Source organism: Myodes glareolus, chromosome 26 (assembly GCF_982192425.1).
Source record: "Myodes glareolus chromosome 26, mMyoGla1.1, whole genome shotgun sequence".
Classification (NCBI taxonomy): Eukaryota; Metazoa; Chordata; class Mammalia; order Rodentia; family Cricetidae; genus Myodes; species Myodes glareolus.
Window position 1 is genome coordinate 37,565,053 of NC_142051.1, and position 22,331 is coordinate 37,587,383.

General features: G+C 41.1%; 1 long non-coding RNA gene across 4 annotated transcripts in view; it reads left to right on the plus strand.

The window, feature by feature from the left end:
• The window catches only part of LOC125389990 (uncharacterized), a 60,725-nt gene that overhangs the window by 23,406 nt on the left and 14,988 nt on the right, over nt 1-22,331 (plus strand). For 2 of the 4 annotated variants that reach the window (XR_015736751.1, XR_015736752.1), the window contains exons 3-4: nt 1,390-1,483; nt 7,112-7,203. This is a non-coding gene — a long non-coding RNA (uncharacterized LOC125389990). The remainder of the gene's footprint in view (nt 1-1,389; nt 1,484-7,111; nt 7,204-22,331) is intronic. The other 2 variants (XR_015736750.1, XR_015736753.1) reach the window with 1 other exon arrangement.

Genomic DNA, 22,331 nt, shown 5'->3' on the forward strand with positions numbered 1-22,331 from the left:
GAGTAGTGTCCAAGGAGACTATTGATGCAATGCTTAGGGGACCGTAACTTTCCACCTTGGAGTTTGTATTCAAACCGATAAACAGTGCTGTCTGTCGGCACGTGCGTGGGTTTATCAATTCTCCTACTTCATTCCTCACTTGCTTTCTTATTAGTTCCTAGTAGCATCTGAGCAGGAAAAATTGACCTCTATCACTCCAGGTCTCCATATATTTTTTTTTGCTTTTATCTCCAGAGAACGTGTAGAGAGATCAGTTGTTGAGATGGAGACATAGTTTCTCCTGAAGGATTTTCTCCCAGATGCCCTTGCGTAGACTCCCTGGCTGTTCCTTTGTATGACTTTCGCATTGTAGCTCTAGCGTAACTCCTTGACCGTCTTTGCCTCATGAACTGGCAGAGGACCAGGTTGAGGTCCCAGCGTCTGCTGAGTGACTGTCTTTAGGACCATGAGCATGAACAGCTGGTTAAAAGGCCATGAGGAGACTGGGGAGATAACTCACTTGGTAACTATCTGCAACAGGCCTGAGCACCCGCATGCATGTCTGGTGGGTGTGAAGACCTACCTATATTCCTGGGGCTCAGAAGGCAGAGAAAGGGGATCCCTGTGCAGGGATCCCTAGAGCAGACTGGCTGGGTAGACTACCCGAAATGGTGAACTCTGGGAACAAGAACAGACCCCATCTCAATATATAAGGTAGAGAAATCAATCTAGGCACCTGACATCCATTTCTGACCTTTATACGCGTGCAAACACCTACCCCCACCCATAAACATTCATATAGATTTGTACACAGCACACACACACGTGCATGCATACACAAACACACATTATAAATGTTTTTATTTATGGGTTTCAGTGAAAGAAATTCTGAAAGGGGAAACAAAACCAAAGCACAGGACTAAACTATATATCCTTTTGTAAGATTTTACCTGAATCCTAGACTTTTAAATTCAGAGTATTATTTCCCCATTCTCTTTTTAAAACAATTATCCTCAAGCAATTCAAGGGAATTAGCTCTTGGCAAAAATAAATAATCATTGAAGCTCAGTAGATGCTTCCAGAATTATTACAAGCTATGCTGTATCCGCTTACAATGGTCTTATTGATTAAAACATTTAGCTTTAGGTAGCTATATAAAGAAAAGACATGAATATTTAGTTGCACAAGAGAAGTTTCTTGAAAGGATTGTGTTAATACCATATTTTGTTATTGGGCCAAACATGATGAATATAATCTATAACTGTTTTCCTGTGTTACAAGAAAGAAAATAGTTCCAGGTTAAAAAAAAATGTGTCTTTACTTGTTAAAAAAAAAAACGTGGAAGATATGACCCTTCTTTTCATTAGGAATTACGTCATCATTTCTTTTTCCTTCCTTTGCATCTTTCAGGAGTTACCAAGTGGAATAAACTAAAAATCATGCTTTTATTGCACGTTTGCATTGAATCTCAGGACTGAGAAATGATGAAATTCTGCTCAGCAAGGTAAGTGAAAAAGGAGAAAAATGATATTCTTTGGTTTTGCATGAGTTTATACCTTAACGTTCCCATGTTTGTTATCAGGCCTGTCATTTGTATATTCTGTACTGTCCAAAGTAGACTATGGCTTTGGTATTCCATGACCACCAGCGAGGGTACCTGCCATCACCCGAGAGCTTGGTAGAAATGAAGAATGTCAAGCTCTAGCCAAAACTACTGAATCAAAATCCATACCTTAATGATACTCACAGGACTTTCCATTGTCATTTGAATTTGAGAAGAGGTACATGGAATATGCACTGTCAGTGGCCATATGGGACTATATCCATTTGCTGGATAAAATTTTCTCTGAATGAAAAACTGAAAGCAACAGCAATCTCCATACTCTATAGTTGGCGCTCGCTGCCCATTACTGTTCAGAATGCATTGGAAGGAGTGTGCTAATGCTGTTGATGAGACCTCCCTTTAGTTATTAAGGATCTTCAGGTGTTGATCATATCATCTAGCCTATGAATTAATGCATTTAGCAATTGCCTTTCTCCTTTAAGCCCTGTGCATGTTTTACAATGAGGTAACTGAAGCCATGGGTTACCCAAGACCATCATTGCCCCTTGCCAATTTAGGTATTCTAATGACTAGCACCAGCTATGCCCAAGGCAGGTGAACACTGATAGTTACACCTTTAAAAATTAAGAAACGCATTCTTGTCGTATGTGGGGAAAATGTGACACTTGACAGACGCTTAGGCTTACACCAGGGGTCCTTGAGATATTTGTAATGAGCAGTACATTATCGGATTTGTATATTTGTGATGCCAAGGGATGCCTTGGGTTTTAAACTCATGTCCAACTATATGGTATCAGTTCACACTTTATTACATACAGGAAACCTATCCTAAGTGGCACAACAACAGCCCTAAACTCTACATTCCTCTGTCATCTAAAGGTCTGAATGTCTCTGTCTCTCTCTCTCTCTCTCTCTCTGATAACAAACATTTGTATTTCCATATTTCCGTGCATGAGAAGCAAGCGCCTTACTTGATGTGAATCTAGACTTGGATAAAATACGGGAATTTAGTTTGAATTCCTCGTTCTGTATGAGATCTTGTTGAAGGAAGGCGTTCTTGGATAGAGAAGATGCTGCAGGATAGAGGAGAGGCTGCAGGCAGGTCAGCATTCTGCCATTTGGTAGTTGAAGAAAATCAACTCATGCTACACATGGTACCGGAAGCAGTGTGGAGATGAGAATTGGCAGCAGGAAGTAGCAAAGTCTGTGGCACAGGCGGGCAGAAATCATCACCCGGGCACACAAAGCTGTAATGACCATTCCTAGCTGTGGGACAATGGGAACTTACAGAATTATTTTTACAAAAACTGAAGTCAACTACCCATTCAAAGAACAACAAACTTTCTTTTTATTAACTTTGTACCAGTTCGTTGTGAATTTCACTTCCTACACCTAACCTGCTCATCTCCCTGTCTCTCAAAATGCACCCTCCATCCTTGTAACCTCTCCTCCCAAACACTTTCTTTACAAAGTCTTTATGTGTGTTGATTCAAAAAAAAAAAGACCTGCAAGTTTGTGTGTATGCGACTATAATATATTACAAGGTATGTCCATGTATATGAAATTTGTACATCTGGAAACTATATGCTGTTTCCCTTCCAAGACCTTTATCTATTAAGGCATCCATTGTGAGCAATTCCTGGCATAGTGTTTACAGATAATCTCCCAGCATATAAATTAAATACAATATTCTTATCATACAGAAGAGTGATTTACAACGTATATGGTTCTATGCCTTTCTTTGCTTAAAATGAATCATAGGGAACACTTCATCCCAAAACTTCTCCATTTATTCTAGTAACCCCATGACATCATTATAATACTTTTTTCTATTACACACAGTGCTACACCTAGTATCTTTCCCATGCATCATCAATCATATGTAAACATATGCAGATACAGCACATGCATTGTATATACATGTCATATATATATATATATATGTGTGTGTGTGTGTGTGTGTGTGTGTGTGTGTGCACGCACACATATGTGTGTATGGCATCACTATGTGTATAGCCCCAGGTTTTCACATTCAAAGCCCTTATTTGTTTTGACTGAAATGAGTTAAACGACAGCAAATAACTAACCAATTAGCCTAGAAGGCAAAGCAATAATAATTGGCAACATCATTTACCATGTGGTACTTTGCAATTACACCTTTAATTCTTATTCCTCGTTGAGGTGGATATTAACACTCGTTGCTGTGATTCATCAGTGGAGAATGCTGGGCCTTGAGTCCACTCAGGAAGCTTGACTTTAGTGCCTCTGCTGTTCTTCAAAAAGCATGTTGGTTTCCAATGATTCTGTTGCTGCGGTGCTAGTGATGGGGCATTTATTAGGCACCTACTGTATGATCAGCAGCTGGCATGTATTATATGCCACCTCTGTCAGGGTATTCCAGTATGTTATTGTTGTCTAAGACTCCTAATGAGGTTTAATCATTTTCTCAAGGTCTCTGAGATAATAAGTTAAGATCTAAGAATGGAAAGGAGACAGGGCATCAGACGCCTGAGACTAAGGCAAGCAGAGGAGGGAATTCCAGGCATTCGCTTACATGCCTAATGTTCTGGAAGGCAGAAATGAAATTTAAATATATGAGAGATATAATTAAACCTATTCAAGCCACGAGAGGGCTAGGCAGGAAAAGCTGTCCCATGAGTCAGTGGAAGAGGATTCAGGGCACACTGGCAAGAGCATCCACAGCAGAGTCATGATCAGTGGTCTTTGTGGACCCAAAGGGGATCCTCATCTCAGGAGAGTGTTTTCAAAAGGACAGTTGACTGGTCCTCATTCATTGGTTCAACCTTTAAAACATCCCACACCCACGTGCTTTGTTTATACAATAGCCCTATCATGATAAGGGGCACAAGTTGGCTCTGCTCCAAGCCAGGCTTTGTGGCCATGGGCAGCAGAAATGAGCAAATGTCAAACTAGGTAAGGAGCTTTCCAGGCAAGCTGGAGCCTGGGGCTTCTCTCGGTGCAATCTACTCTCTGTCACATCCTTGGTGTAACCGCCATGTTTCTGGAAATCTTCATGGTGATTTCAAACCTATGTAGTCCTTTGAAGGTGACCTATGTATCTGTTAACATGTATTCTAGGTCCAGTTATACTTTGTGGCTGAAATTTTGAGTATTGGAGGCTTTTCTTAGCATTTGTATTTGTTGATTTTTTGTTAAAGTTTTGCAAGTTTTGCAATCTTGGTCATATCTATGTGTGGCTGAAGTTATCACACTTTACTTGTTTAAAAATGCCTCATCTACTTTCATGGATATTGGAGAATGATTGATAGAAAACATGGAAACGTGCAATAGTTTTTACACGGTAATTATAATAAGAGAAATAATTAAGCTATGTAATGCAGTCCAGGACATATGCAAGGAATTGTACGTGTATTATCTACTTTAATATCAATTTCCTGCCATGTAGTCAACCTGGTTACTGTGCTGTTTGGTAGCTGAGGTCTTCGGCTGTTGAGAATGAGGAATCACGATGCTGCAAGGGGCAAGGTTTTCTCATGCTCCATAGCCTACGTGATGTTCCCCGCCCACCAGTTCTGGGCCTGTGAATTCAACTACCCACAGGTTGAAATAGTCACAGGTAGTGAATTCAACTACCCACAGGAGAAAAAGTCATGGTATCAGAATGAGAAACATACAGACATTTTATATGGCTGTATTAATTATCTTTAGTATAATTTAGAGTATAGAGGAGAGTTACTTGGGACGTATGTCAACAGTGACTTGACCAATGCCCCACCATGAAGGATGGCTATGATTTCTATCCAGCATTGCCCCTTCTAGACTTTTCAGTAAGTATCATCACAAGAAGTTAGTATTCATCTTAAAAAGGCAATTTTCTCATCTTTCTCATAATTGCATCCTGTCTACGTATGAGCAAATGCCAAAATTTGTTTATTAATTTCTTTCTTTAGAGACATAAAATTTGTTCCTTTTCTCTTATTAGCTCTACAACCATGAAAACCCCTACATATAGTATATTTTATTCTCTGAATCTTTTCAGTTTGAGTCAAGATCTTTTAGATAAATTGTAACGTCCTGAATTGTAATCATTTTATAGGAGAATTGTCAATGTACTTGGCATTCTTTTAAAATCCCTACTTCAGCCCCCCCCTTTGGAATTAAGTCTTTCTATTAACTTAAAAATATATTTAAAAATAAGTATATGAATAATTAATTTTCGGGGCCTAAAGAGTGGAGTTTTGCATTCCCAAGACAATACACATAGACCAGGTAGCTACTCTTCATCCATGTGTGTAACTTGAGTTAGCCCTGTGCTAAGGCCTCGAGTAGCTGCCAAAGCTGTCGTAGTGAGCACGGTCAGAAGAGCGCACTTCCAAGCAAAGCTTACTGAAAGTAATCATCAAAGCTTGTCTCCTTGAAACTGAGCCACGACAGACAAACTTCCATCCCCTGACATTTCCAGCATCTTTGTTCTTTTGCCTTCTATGATTCATTTTCTTTAAATGCCAGCCTCAAGAGATCAAGGTTAAAGATTATATTGCTCTCAAGAAGAAGCCTAGATCAACATGGACATGAATATATAAATAAATTTTAAAAATTTCTGAGACCTCCTTATCTAGTTCTGATGAGATTTTGAACCCCTCTTATACACACACACACACACACACACACACACACACACACACACCACACAAAGAAAGAGAGAGAGAGAGAGAGAGAGAGAGAGAGAAAATCCCCTAATGAATATATTTCCTTCTTTCCACCAAATAGCTCTAAGTTATTAAAGATCTATGTGTTTATTTTCTTAGGTTTTTAGATTAAATCAACCAAGTGTGGCGATTTAGAATCCTCTTGTAGTGATGGCCCCACACGCAAAGTGAGTGGGCACAGATGACGTCAATCAGAACATAGCCTCCCCAGGGTTGATCTAAGCCTGAGTCTCCAGGGGCAGAGCTCTTAGACGCATTCTTAGGGCAGAATAGGAGAGGAAAGGAAACCAGAAGGGCATCTGAGAAAGGAAACTCTGCTAGGGGCTTTTAAATCTCTATAGAAATGTGCATCATCCTAGAGCCTTAGCACCAGGCTTGAGGTTCTGTCCTCTCCTGTAGCTTTGCAGCCAGCCTGTTGTTCTGAACTCAAGCCCTCGGAACTACGTGTCTCCGAGCTGAGTGTGTTCTTGGTCTCAAATCAATCTTGTCAGTCCTCGGAAAGCAATGCAAGATAATAAGTCGTATTCACCTGATTGCTTTCCTGCGCTGAGACAGCTCGTGACGCGTGTCTTCCTGATAACCAAGAGTTTCAGATCTGAGGCAGGGATAAAGGGAAGCTGGGGAGCTTGCGGAATCTCAATTTGACAGTGGATGCTGAGGAGAGGGTCAGCAGGGATGGGATCCGTGACACCTGCGTGAAGGGAACAGAATTTATCTGCCCTGGCTGCAATGATTAGATGTCTCTTTGTCTGGCTGCCGGACAGTGGGTGACTGATTGTCCCTGCCAGCTGACTAATATCATAATTAGCAAAGTTGCTACTACATCTGCAAAGTTTAATCGAAAAATTTGCCAGTGGTGTGATGGCATTTTCACCAGGATCACCAGGGTCTCGGTCTCGGGGTCGACTTCTGCTCCAGGTGGAATGACAAGGCTGTGTAACTGAAACTTGTGAACTTCTTCAGCCAAAGGTAGGTTTCCTTTATAATTCTACATCCAGGGTTCTCTTGTTAAGATTTTTGGGTGGTAGTTTTGTGGGTTCCTTCCGGTTTCATGACTGAAATGCATTACTAAAGATCCATATTTTTTTTTGATCATTTGGATCACATTCTCTTAAAAAGCTTTAAGATTCTATTTTTCAGAAATCTGAAAAGTCAAAACGATAATCAGATAGCTTGTGATACTGGGGATAGATCAGAGAGGAATATTTTGCCTTTTCTGTCTAGCTGGTTTTTATCATTTTTGGAATAACTATTTGGTAAAAGATGGTAATTGAATATTTATATTGTGGAACACTGTAGGTTTTTGCTTAACCATGTGAAAGCTGTTGTGTTGCCTCCTTTTACGTGTCAACACAGAAGAGGGATAAAGGGGCAAACACAGTTATAGCATGTGTAAAGTTTACCTTAGTTTGAAGAAGGGTTCAAATTGGAGAGAGGTGGGCTCTGCACACACAAAGCAGGTGCCCTCACTTAATTTCCTGAACCGTCATTCTCCTCTCGGTCGTCAGCCTGGCCCAAGCTTTTCCTACCTGTATTTCCTTTCCACCGTGATTTGCTGGGGCTTGATTGAATATTCAAGCTCTGGGGTGTTTCTCGAATTATAGCCTTCACATATCGTTAATTAATGCGTGTGAATATTGATGAGGAGAGCCGTGGGCCTCTGCGACCATGCCTGTGCACTTTATCTGAGCCCAAAGGAGTGGGGGGAGGGTCTCAGGCCTACGCAGGAGGCAAGTTTGGGTTATTTATGCTGTGTCACACCACGGCCATAATGTTCTGGTGATTGATGTGCAACAGAACTGGGGACACACATTAAGGCTCGTTTACTTCCCCTTCATGATCAGTCTTTTGACTTTTGCCTATCACCAGTGTCTTTTGTGCTCACAGCAGTGTTTCAACTGCACAACATGTTTCAAAAGCAATGCATAGTATACGTGTTCTAAACGTGCCCAACTTTTTCGTGATTCGATTCCTAACCTTAGAAAGCATTATATTCTCAATCTATTCGTTTGAAAACTTGATAATCAAATTTCATATCATCAGCGTAAGAAATGAATCACCCCAATGGAATTATGAGTTTTGAAGTATTTAAGTATGCAAATAATTATAAACACTGTTAATCCAAATTATGGTATAGTTTGACTTAAGTATTCTCAAGTCGTCACTAAAGCTCCATGAATCCGGTCAGAAAGGCTGGAAGCGGAGAGTTAGATTGTTTTATTATATTCTGAGGATCATTTTCACAGCACAAATGTGTCACAATAAAGATCCTTTTATTCTTTAGCTTAGAGTACCCTTCACCCGTCTCTTCCATGTGCTGACACTCACTGTGTATCTCAATACACACCACGGACTGAGTTAGTGGATATAAGGAGTCTGCTGGTCTTCAAACATGATTAACGTGTGCTTCCGGGAAATCAATAGCCTTGCTTTTCAATAAGCTCCACCAACAGAACCAAGGAGGTGACCATCTTAGCCCGAGACAATGTAGAGGATTAAGTCCCTCTAAACACACACCGCTGCTTTAACCAACACCTTATTGTTTTGTGTACTGGAGATTTGGGGGCTGGAAGAACTCTGATGAGTTTCAGGGGTTTCTGGGGCTTACAAAGGGCTAGGAACGTCAGTCACAGCTGAAGGCCTGACTTCCGTTGCTGCTTCACAAGAATAAGTTCTCTCTTAAGAGACGTAGAAATAAACTTTTGTCAGAGTTCCCAAAGAATGTAATACTTTTATTCAAATGTGGTAATGTACAGAGAAGATGAGGGACATATAATGAATAAAACACATTCATTCACATAATAAACGTCATGCAGGTGACTGGGATGCCCACAGTAATCATACTGAAGGCTCAACTTTGACTGACCTTTCTTGGGGTGATTAACCTTCGAAAATTAAAAGCCTCCTTTGAATTAGTCTGTCTAATTTAAATGCAAACTTCAAGTAGGCCCTGAGTCATTAAAATAGTAATAACAATAAAACCCTTGTATTTTAATTTTCTTTTTTACATATCTCAATAATGTGTTGTCTGGGAAGGACCAGAGCTCTGGCGAGAGCATGGATCAAACATTAAAAAAAAAATCAAGAAATAATGAATATATAATGGGGAGCCATGGAGGGAAAATTCCAAGTACTATTTCTCTGCTACAAAACCTCAAAATCCTTACCACACCCAAGGTATGGAGCATAAAGCCCAGATCTATAGAACTGTCAGTGACTGCTCTCCATAGCGAAGCAATGATCTGAATGACTGTCCTATTTCTGTCCTAACCCACAATGATCACTGCATGCTAGGCTAAGTTAAGTTTATACAGTGGTTCCTCCAGACTATGAGCCTTCTACCATAGTTTCTCATTAAGCAGTCCTGAAAGCTGATTTCTGATGTCTGGAATTTCACTCTCATGATCTCCTACACTCTATGGCTGTATTGAGTATTTTCACTGAGCCCAAAACCATTATAGGAAAGACGAACTCCATCTCTTTGGAGATTCACATAACGATTTCATTTTACTTCCCTTTGGTAAATCTCCTGGAAGCCTTTGTGAAAAGTTTGCATATTCAGGGTGCTCCCAAAATGGTTTTCCTTCCTCAGATCATACTGCTTTTCTTCTTACTAAGCCAGTGGATCTCTTTAGTATTGGGTCCTTCCACACAGTGAATGTGCCCTCCTTTTATGGGTCTGCGAACTATTAAAATGTTAATAAAGGTTCCCTTCATATGGAATGCAATTCCATTTCTTTCTCCTTTCATCAAAGAATCCACTCTGAATGTGTAAAGGCAGAAAAGCCCAATGTATAATAGTAAAAAATTAAGAAGCCCGAGGAGCTATCGTTTTATTTTTGCACCAGCGTTTCACATGTGCTCTTAACACCGTTCTCAGAGATAGGCTTTTACACTAGGCCTGTGAAGAAAGTCACAGAAGTAACACCTGTGACAGAGAGACCGCGAGGAATCAGCAGGCAGAACGATTCTGGGCCCCTCCAGAGACTTCTAATGCCTAGAAGCACAGATTAACAATATGTTTAACTAGAGTATGTTTGCTGTTGGGATAATTCCCGATTCTTAATCCGGGGACAAATATTCACCATAAATTGTAGACATATGGGTTGCTCTTTGCTCTCTGATCAGATGCAGATAGTCAGCCTTCGCTTCGGCACACTGAATTGTCAAAATTTTAAGACTCATCCTTTCATTCTTCCCACATTAACACTCGTGTGCTTACTCAAAACAATTTTTAACAACCACCACAACAAGCCACTGCTGTAGAAAACCCCCCAAACTACACTATTCATTCTCAGACATAGGGGAATTGGTGGAAGTTCTATGTTGGTTAGTCTCAAAGCCCATCATCTGTTTTACTTCATTGTGCTTTAGAGACATGTGTGTGTGTGTGTTTCCTTTATTTTCTGACAATCAATTCCCTTCTGATCTAACTAATCCCAAACCTGTCGCCTTCCCTGGTAGTCATGAAATAAAATCATTTGCCATTGATAAGCCAAGATTAGCCCGTCTGCTATTTGTATGGACTACATGTTTGTGTTGGGGTCCTTCTGTTTCCAACAAAATCAGACTTTTAAAAAGCAGCAGTTGACGGCATTTAATTCCTTGCTTATTGTCCCTAGCTGCGTATGTGTCAGCTACTTAAGTTCACAAACCTTCAGAGTATGCCTCTCATGAGTGGTTTTATTTCACCTAACAAAAGAAAGACAAAAAGTTACAGATTTAAGGGTTTTCAGAATTTTCTTCTCATAATTGAAAAGCTGTCACCTACAGCATTTTCAAGATGCTCTTCTCCTCAACAGCCACTGGAGGAAAATGACAGGCTAAGAGTAGTTAGGTGAACTATTTCTTCTCTTGTTTGAGATAATCTAAAGGAAGAAAATACTCAAGAAAGGACAAACGCCTCACCAATTGACTTTCAAGATTAATGAGAGCAATTTTTTCCTTAATACTAATTTTCACACGACATTGACCTAGTGAAGTCGGGTGGGTGTGGCCTGTTTGGCACTATGTGTGCAATTTGTACTAAAATTATCACACTATTCAGTTTGCTGACAAATAACTAGTAAGCCCTTAAAAAAAAATTATCTTCGAGGGCTGGGAAGATGGCTCGAAGTAGAGAGCTTGCCGCACAAGCATGGCAACCTAAATTTCGGTTTCCGGAATCCACTGGAAGGACTGACCCAGTAGCAGACATATCCCAGAAGAGCAGAGCTCCCCTATCTGGAGGAGGGAGGTAGAGGCAGGATAGGTCTAGACTAGCCAGCTTAGGGGCTGCAGAAGCGAAAAAAGCAGAAGGTGAGTGAGGTCTGAGTCAGGAAGATACCAAGGAAGATACACTCTCACACACACACACATGCGCGCGCGCGCACACACACACACACACACACATGCGCACGCACACACACACACACACACACACACACACACGAAAAGCTGTCTTTAAAAGGTTTATGCTTACTTCTCTTCCATTTAACGTTCAAAAGAACTCAGTTTAACTAAGAAGTGTCTTTACCGCACTTTCTTTAAGTGTGCCTCTTGATGACTGGATGCTGACACTCCGCTGGTCAATGTGCCTTTCTATTTGATAGCTTTCATTACTGAAATTGTGTCCCAAAGATGGCTTCTGTCAGGTTTCTGGGTTGTAGGAAATTGTCCAGTTGTTTATGATAAATTTATCTAAAGGCTACATAAAAACATCATTGTGATACATATTAAAACCAAACAGCAACAAAAAATGTGCTGGAATCCTACAAAGTGATAAAAGGACAGCATACTGCTTAGCAAGAGAACTTTTGTTCCCATTCCTAATCTGTTATCAAGGGGGAAAAGTAGAAATTATCCTGAGTTAGACAAAAATCAGATCTTATAAGGTTAGCCCAGCGCGTTCTCGGCTTGGAATGCAGATCCAGTGTTACTTGGTGTTTTTTTTCTACTTTCCGAAAGTTGTTTCTGTTGGTCTGTAAACGGTCTGAAATCATCCCAAAAGAGTGTGAGTATTCTAAGTCCATCTTTGCCTCCTCCCTCTGGGTTTCAGAGGCTCTTGGTCCATGGCAGGAACTGAGGAAGTGTTAGTTAAATTGGATTGACAGAACCTCTTCCCATTCAGCTAAAGCTAAGGGACCTGAAGCCCTACTTCATGAGGAAGGGCAGGTGTGCAGAAAGCAAACGGCACTCTGAGGAAGGAAAGACATTGAGAGAGTAGGCAGAGGGAGAGATGTGATGACCTGTTGATAGATGGATAGGTCGGTGGGCTGATACGTCCTAAACTGTTCCCATATTAGATGGTTCTTAACGTAAGTCACTTGTCAACTCACTTATTACTTGCCAAAAATCCAACCAGTGTCTCCAAACAGCTCAGAGTAGTTCCTCAGACTTATCATTTTGGTTGAAGTCTTTACAGAGACGAAGCAAACATCAAACAATCCATCCCAGCCTTTTGAAAAACAAGCTCGTAGCCCAGCTAGAGGCCACTATGCAGAACTAGGAACTCTGAATAATTACTGGCATAGAAATGGGGGTGTGAGGGTGCTATCGTGGCTCCAACTGTGGAAGGATTCCTCGCAGAGAGGGTTTCAGCATGTGGTGAAGTGAGTCACCAAGAGTCAGTCCTGCCTGGGGATGGGAGGCAAGATGGATGAGCAAGTGTGAGCAGGGTCCCTGCCACCCACACCCCAGTTGTAGGAATCCATGAAGATTCATTAACCATTTGCATCTCGCTTGATGGTGATTACACTTTTAGGCAGCTATGAATCAACTTCACTATATGGAAACATTGAGGAAAACATTTATAAAAACTATGATACAATTTCTGAAAATACAGGCCAATTAAAGAGTGAGATTTAATTTAGGAATTTTACTCTGTCTGCATGATGTATATATTAATGATGATTTTTTCTCTCCTCATTCTTCATTTTCATAAACAAAATGAGATTTTTTTTACTTATTGACATATTACTGAAGAATCTAGCTTTTCCCCCAAAATTACACATTTTTTTGCATAAATGTGCCTAATTACCTGAATTCAGTTTTGATTAGCAGTGTTAATTGATGCAGCTGTGGACGGGATCTGTTTACCTAAATTACCATGTGCAAACAGCAATATGTCTGGAAGTGAGTATAGCGAAGTGAAAATAGTAATTAGCCAAGACAGATTGTTATTCAAGTCACATTGTGGGGCTTTCTAATGAAAGCCTGGATGTGTCAGGGTTGTATGATATTCAGACAGAACGTCTATATTGCATATGATTGCTAAATTTAATTCATCAGAACAGATGGGATGTCAGCCAGGCTTCTACTGCCTTATTTCTTTATTAATGTGAATATTTAGCTCAACTGGAGATACATTCGTATGTTTTTGTCAGAAACTCATTGTAGGCTTTGACAGTGTGCCAACCCTGTGCACGGGGCCTTATCTACTTCTTGATCAATATATCCACAGATTATATCCGCCTACTGTCCCAGAGATGAAGATAGATACACTACCATCTTGCAAGTTTAATCACACCATTTGGTTCGTGTAACTGTAGAGCAGAAAGGCTAGTTAAAAACGCAGCTTACACTGTATGATTTTTGCCTTTTATCTTTGCATCCCAAATAAGTAATAAAGAACCCATCCTAGAAGTCTTAAAAATGCCTGTGCATCCCCTGGACCAAAAGGTGGATGAATGTTCCTTATTTGTACGTGGTTTCTGGCTTCATTCTTTTTTTAAAAGCTAAGAAACAGTGGTGCTTTCCCAGTGTCTGGTTAAAAATGTTGCAGCTTTGTGCGTGTGTGTGTCTTTGTTGCTCATTACCCTTGTTTACCCTTGTCCTAAAACATGGCCTGCTTTGCTTAAGGGTTCTCTCCAAAGGAAACATTCTCATTTTACCGTCTGCTCTGGCTCTTTGTCCTCATTAATGGCACTGTAACTCGCAGGTACCTGAAGATTATTGTACCAGCCCTACATGTCACAGTGAAGAAATAATAGACCACTTTCCCTCTCCCAAGAGGCTAAATGACTGTGTCTAATGCAGGATGCCTCCTCCTCCCAAAGGCTGCAGAGATAAGGCCTCTTGACTCAACCTGAAGGGCTTAAGGTCTCTTGTTAGATATTTTAAGATGCCACGAGCAAAATGGGGATAATTTTCATGATGCAAATTTGAACATAATTATAGTTTGGCATATTTAATTTAGGTTTAAGTGAGAATTATAATTGCCAAAAATTTAATTATTTCAATTATGCTAATGTCTATCCCCAAAGTTTTGCGTAATTTGGGTTCTCTAACATCGACTGAGGCATAACAAAATTACAATAGAGTTTAATAGGAAAAATAAGAAATCTGAAACAAGGAATCTGTCCTGTCTACAGTTTTGCTATCAAAGTGTAACTGTGGTGCTGACTAGGCCAGGAAAACTCGAAATTTAATTAAATAAAACAAATAAAAAGCATGCAGGATATGTGTGGGGGCAATGCGTATCAAATGGTCCATTTTCCGTATCAGTTCCAATCCTAGCATATAATTGTTTTAGACTGTCTACTGTCTGATTAATGCGGATAAGCTCAGTACCTTTTAAAATGAAATTCATACATGCCTTAATGCTGACCACTGTTATTCCTTCTAAAGCTTCCTGGTATAGATTTTCATATTTGTGGTAAAACAAACAGACATACAAACAAAACAACTTAGGTTCTATTTCCCAATGGCTGAAGGCAACTTACTGCATGTTGTATAGATGATCTCAAGGAGTTCAGCACTACGGACTCAAAGTGTGTGTGCGTGTGTGTGTGCGTGTGCGTGTGTGTGTGTGTGTGTGTGTGTGTGTGTGTGTGTGTGCTTAGAAACACCACATAAGCAAAGACTTTGAATGCAATTGTACCTGGCCAACCAGTTCAATTATCTGGAACTATATACAAGACACAGCCATAGGAAGCAGCCCCCTTAGACTTAGTTCTGTTCCCTACAGAACAGTGTCTGGGCTATTCCTCACTGCCACCAGGAGACTCTAATATTTTAGTGAGAACTGTTCTGTTCTTTTCTGTTCCCGTGGGCAGGCATGCGCGTGTTTTGTGCGATACATGTAAGTATTTCTGCAGGGGCACTTGAACAAGGGGAATGGGGTCAGAGATGTCAAATGAGAGATGGGGATGTGGTGTCTTATCAGACTTCCAGGAAATTGTCTTGGGGCAAATCGCTTAACCTTGGTGTGAAAATTAGTTAATTTTAAGAATAAATATATCTATCTTTCTGACTTATTAAGGATTTAGCACTTGTGCCCAAGGTTCAACTGATCTCCAAATGAGGTGTATGAATCTTTTCTTTGAACTCTAATTGGCATGGGGGGGGGGGGGAAGGCAGGTCTGACTGAGCTGAAGGCTGAAGGACTTAATCCTTTGAAGAAATTTTGATTTACTTTTAATACTTGTAAGTATTGCTAATGTATTCTGAGATTAATTTGACTCTTACTGCTTTACTTATTCAGGTTCCCCTCCCAAAGGGTAGATGGAAGACTCCCCAAAGGGAATTGGCTGCCTCGGGGAGCCTTCTCACTCCCTTCACACAGCCTTATGGCCTTATTCCCCAGAGATGCTATACACACAGTAGGTGCCCTGAGTTCCCTTGGAAAGACTGGCGGTTACCAGATTAAGAACCTTGGCCACTAATCCTGTTTGTCACCCCGAGTAACTGTTTCACAGGTTCTGTAGCCCTAACTTAGGGATGCGAGCCTCCCGGGCACACTGGAAAGCATCCAGAGCCCCTGGTTATTTGAGGTTATCTGAAGCTGTAAAGTCTCGATGAGTTTGTATTCTGGCCAAAGGAGCTCTCACATCTCACAGCAGAGATGGTTCCTCTGAACTGGTTCTCAGATAAGCATAGCATGTGCTACCTGGGCTTGCTGCCCATTTGGGATGAAGGGACTTGGACTGGTTAGCAAAACCCTGTGCACAGGTACTTCAATTTAGGGTTGGCTGACTGTTTAACCTTGGGGCATTTTTCTTAACTCCCCTCGACCTGAGCTTACCCATCTGCAAACGAACTCTTTATGTTGGTCATCCGTGTTTGTATGATGCGCGCTTTAACCCAATACCCAGTATCATGAGGAAGTGCTAACTGTAGCCACTTATATCGAATGCAGTGGCTCCCTGGAAACCAACAGGTACGAGTCTGGGGAAATGCTTCAGTCAGTAAATCCAGTAAGGCAAGCTTGAGGACTTGATTTCGGATCCCTTAGACTCACACAGGCCAGGCATGCTGGCACAGGTCAGTAGTGTCAGCACTGGGGAAGCAGAGACAGGCAGATCTCTGGAGCTCATTGGCCAGCAAACTTCGCTAACCTGAGCACTGAGTTCAGCGGGAAACCTTGTGTTAAGTAACATGGTGGGGACTGAGAAAGACAGACAGTGTCAAGCTCTGACCTCCTACGTACATGCAAATGTGTACAAGTGCGCACACACAGAAAGAGAGAGAGAGAGAGGAGAGAGAAATCAAAGCAACTGGTGAAAACTTGAAAACGGCCTTCATTAACTTGTTTAAACTTGCCTTCATAGATATTTATGGCTCATGTCTTAAAGTGTATGTGTTTGCACAAATATGTAGGGCAAGGGAGAAAATTAAATACTTGGCTTTTTTGAACGTCCACAATATTTCTCCTTTCCGTTTTCCTATTAATTTCTAACTACTAACATTTCACAGCTCAGAAGCAGTTCTGTTCATATTGTTCTGTGTGGTTTCCCATCAGCAGAACAGGGCAAGGAACATTGCCTTCACACTTAGAACTGTTATTGCAGTGGGAGAGAGGGGAGAAGAGAGGGAGAATACACTCCTGGGCTGTTTGGATAAAAGCACACCGGTCTATGTATCTGTGAGATAGTCTCTGTAACCAACCCATCCTTGGACCCAGGATGAGGCTATTGAGAAATCCTGACTATTAACCAGGCTTTGACAAACAAACAAACAAACAAACAAAAAGATTAGTTTCTCCTTCTCAATATACGTTTACTAAAATAATATCCTCATATTATTTATGGTGATTAAATTTATACTACTTGTATTATTATTATTGCTTGACTGGAAAGTGGGTGGGTTAGAGTTGGAAAACCTGAGACCAGGAACTGAGGTCTCCCTTCAATCTCGACAAATGCTCAGTGATCTAAACATGGGAAGGCGTCTATGGATTTCTTGAGAGATTAGCCCTTACATAGGAGTAGTAGCCATGCCTCTGGTCCCAGTACTCCAGTGATAGGGGCAAGAAGGTAAGGGTTAGCATGCTCTTCATGAGACCCAGAAGAGACTGGAGAGGAACACACAAAAATCTTTCATCCCTTTCACCCATGAGATAGTTTTAAAGATATGATAGAGGCATAGCGGGTTGAGGGCATTGTGTCTCTAAACATTCTAAACTAAGCTATGATTATGTACCTATTATTCAAAGGCACGGAGGTTAGAGTTGTACATCTTGCCTCTTTTAATACCTGAGATATTAGGATGTGCATCCACTCATTGAGACATCCATTCAACAGGCATTTGTTCCTCCTCGTAGCCAGATACACATATAAGCTTAGAAGACAGATGGCCATGGTTCCTATTTTTGCTCCTGTCCCAACTAGGGGCTGTGTAAGTTGTATGGCTCTTCGGCTCTCCTATCTGTAAACTTGGGTTGGCTGTGGTAAGATTGGAATGGGCATTAAGAATGTGTGTAAGGAGCTCTTCCTCTGCGAGGCACATATACTTGGGATGGAAAGGTAGTTAAAGAATGGAGAAAGTCATGTACTAGGTCAACCAGCGAATTATAAGATAGCCATGAATAAGTGCTGGGTAACAGGACCCATATTCCATGGACCTAGAGTGTAGAACTAAGAAAGGACTTTTAGAGAAAGGGCAAAGAATAGCGAAGATGTGTTGTATACAGTGTGGCATCTGGAGCTACCCAGGCTTTTGTTCAATATATGCAGCCCGATGGACATCTCCTTGGTAACTACTGTTAATTTAGGGACCTATGGCGTCTGTGCAGTTTAAATAGGACCAAAGTTCAAACCCAAAACACACAGGGCATGGTTTTCTATTCAATGTGGTTGACTAGGACGGTATCCACCCCTGGCCTTTGATTCATGAACTCCACGGGACTAATTGACCTTGGGTTGTGGCCCTCCCTCTTTGACAGTGTGCGTGGTAGAGTTGCAGTGTGTTTGGACTCACTCTGGGTTACGTCCAGCAAAACCAAATTGGATTTTTTGTCATTAACTTGTCAAGCTTGTCTTAAGCCCCTTTAATGAGGTCTGCCATGGAATGTCTTTCATGCTCTGTGGCCTCTGTGCTCAGCCCCTGCGACTCTCAACCGTGGCTAAGGAATTAATGACGTTAGTGCGGTGTTCGCTTGGGGGTCTGCAGCTTCGGAAAACATCCCCTCATATGTCTTTGAGTATTTCAGTTCCGTTTCCTAGCTTCTAGGGTTTACATCCTGGGGGTGCATTCGGGTGCTCGGGAAATGAGACCAGATGGAAGTGACGATCTGCCATTCGACAAATGGCATACACATTCCATTTCAGAGAGCCAGTGTACATATGTCTGCCTGGGTGTGCTCATATGTTGGATTCTTTCTGTATCGTTCAAGCGGTTGGGATGTCAGTGGAGCGGTTACCTAGGATGTCAGCATGAAAATTTTTCCCGAGGGGAAAGCAGGGCCTTGTGCTAAGCCATTTTGTCAAATAGGACTGGATACAGGGGCAGATGAATGGCATCTAGGCATTTTCTTTTTCTGACTTCCTATGGCTTGCTTTCCATAGCTATCACCAATTCATGGCATAAATACGTCTATTGTCTATGATACCCCTACAATGTAAACTCTAAGGGCAAATATTCTTATGCCATTTAGCTTTGTAGTGCTTGGCACATGCTAATGAACAAACTGGCTATGACTGGGACACTGGAATGGTATTTCTGTTCTCCGTTATGCTGAAGGAAACATAGCAGGAAGAGATTTTTTTTAATTTTATTTTAAGTGATAGACTTGTGTTTTAGGACAAGGTTGATGCCCACCTAACCCTTATGTGATATTTTCTATACGCTAGACACTGTTCTCAGCCCTTTGTCCCTAACCCAAGCAGAAACCTTTGAAGCAGGGGCACAGTTTCCCAATTTTATGTGCAGGGACATTGAAACACGGGTGCTGTGTGACAGAACCATGTTGTGATCCGTTAGCCTGATATTCTACATTACATATTATTGAAATGTGGCCTCTGGGGTTTGACTATAAGTCATATCAGGAATTCACCCTCCCTTTCAATGAACAAAACCTATCACATCCCATTCTTAAATATGCTATTCAGTTCAACCCAACAGTGCAAGGAGAATCAGTCCCATTTTTACCCTGAGATGCAGTTATCTGGAGAGGTGATCACATCCCCTGTTTTGAATAGCCTCCTTCATTGATCTCCCTGCCTACCTTCTCTTCAGTAGGAAAAGGAAAAGAGAAGAAAGACGGCATGATTAATGCTATAAATTAGCACTGTGGGGTTCTGTGCTGGTTAAAATAGTCCATTAACAAGCCCAAAGCATATTGTCAGGCTGAATGGAAAATTTGGTACTGAGGATTTAATCTTAGCTTACTCATGGTGACTCAGATTCATTTGACACAAATTATGATAGAACGACGAGATTTAAATAGAAGATTAACACACACCACATTTAAAAGCGAATGTGCCAGGCCAGTTGGGTTTCACTAGGCTTATTTTCAAAATTAGTTAGTTGGTGCCTTAGCACAGAACGGATATGGTGTTATAGGCTCTGTCCCCGTTGAATGTCAGAAAAAAAATATGGAGAAGCCGAAAAAGAATTGTAAGCTTCCTAAAAGCAGGTGAACATTAACTCTGGGTATATGGGATGTAATGACTATAATGTCTTTAGAATGAAGTTGCGTGCTAAGGTACAGGGTCAAGGATGCCAATTAGAAATTGCCTATTGTACATTTTCCCCCTTCCTCTGTATTTCTCCACCCCCACCATAGCAGCATGCTGTCACCAATCCATTCCCTTTTCACGACTGCCTATCATTCCAGATGCTGAAAGCAATTTTTTTACACCCCTTCCTCTCCTGAGCTACTCAGTTTCATTAAAGTTCAAAATGAAATGGTTTTATTTGGGGTTTGCATCCCATTGCTTTTTTATAGAAAATGCAGTTGCATATTATGCGACCTTGCTATTGCCTTATGTTGTAGAATCTTAATTCCTTCTCCCCCAAACTAAGACTGTTCTAGAGATTTCTGAACAATATAAAGTACTTGGTAACAAACCTTGATGACGTATCTTTAGACATTTATTGTGGCGATCTTGATCTACCTTGGAAGAAAATTACAAAGCATCCTTTTACAAATGACTTCCTAGATAACTTCCTGGTTTTTCCCAGTCAGGGTCAGATCAACAAAGCCATGTTTTTACTACGTGATGGATTTCCTTGCAGTCCTTGGGCTCTCTCTATATTGTGACATCGGCTGGTCCTTATTTAATAATCATCTATCATCGCCATGATAACTGAATCTCCAAATATCACTGCCAGTATTTGCAGTCTCTAAGGGGTGTAATCATGGGTGCTGAAGAAGAAGGAAGCGTGAAATCCGATTTAAGGGGAACTGAAGATGCAGTTTCATCAGTACCATCTACCATGTTTTCATCTTGCATCTCAAATTTAGATGCCACCTTCCTCCCAGAATGACTTCTTCCAGGGGTGGTTGGTCAACGCCGTTTTGTTAGCATTTTTTGTTCCTAGTCCTATATGTTATGTGGAAAATAATAATTTTTTTTGCTGACTATTTTTGCTTGTAGAAGGTTAAAAAACTTTTTTTTTGAAAAAAAAAAAGATAGTGTTATCCTTCCTAGCCTACACTGACCACACACTTGCCATTCTCCTGCCTTGGCTGTCTGAGGATCAGGATGAGAGGCACATCCATTATAATATAATTGAATAAAGATTTCATATATAAAATGTGTAGCGTGATGTTTTGAAATATGCATGCATCTGGGGACGGCTCAACTGAGTTAAGTAATGCACTACCCCACAGATGTTTCTATGTATGTTGGGAGCACTTCAAATCTATTTTTAGTGATTTTTTTTTCAAAAATTTCTGTGTGCTGTTATAAGCTATAGTCCCTTTGTTCAATGCATAGCTCTGGAGCATGTTTATCCAAAATAAACTTTTACCCTTTGAACACATTCCCCGTCTTCCTTAGCTCCTACTTCCATCCCCAACCCCTGTACCATGTCGTCCTCTTTGGGGTTCAGCATTTCAGACCGGACATCTGAGAGGGTTCTGCCTGTGCCTGGCCTGCTTCCCTCCCCACATGGTTCTTGGGTTTCATCCATGCTGTTGCAAAGGTCAGAGTTTCTTCCGCTTCAAAGCTGATAGCATTGCAGCTTTTATTTACACCCCATTGTCTTTATCCACACATCTGTTGGCTGAAACTTAAGTTGATTCTGTCTCTGGGACCTTGTGACAAATGCCGCAGTGAACATATACTTATAGATACCTCACCAGCAGGGTAATTTTATTTTAATTTTGTAATTTGCACCCAGGATGGGATTGCTGGGTTCTGAACTGACTGTGCCAATTTACACTCCCACCAATGGCCTTCAACGCCTCCCACTTCCCCACATCCTTGCCAGTGCACTATCGTTTGATAGTAGCATTCTAGAAGCAGTGACATCATGTCTCAATGTGCCTTAATCTGTATTTCTCTGGTAGCTAGTAAAAGGTGAGCCTTTTTCATATATCTGTTGACTATCTGTGTGTTATCTCTTGAGACACCTCCTTGATCTCTTCTGCCTGTTATTTATTTGGATTCCTTGTTTTCCTGCTGTTGAGTTGCTTGAGCTCCCTATATGCTTCGAGTACTAACTACTTGCATGGCATGTAGCCTACAGATACTTCCTCCCATCCCTTTGTTGCTGTTATTGCTTTTCTGCTGATTGGCTCTTTGGATGTGTGAATATTTAGCTTGTTGTCTTTTCCCCTGGTTCTTTTTCGTGCCTGTGTTTCAGGCCATAAAACAGTCATACCCATACCCATGTGCACATGACCAGCACTAACTAGGCTAAGTGGGTTATGTTGGGTATGGAGAGAAGAG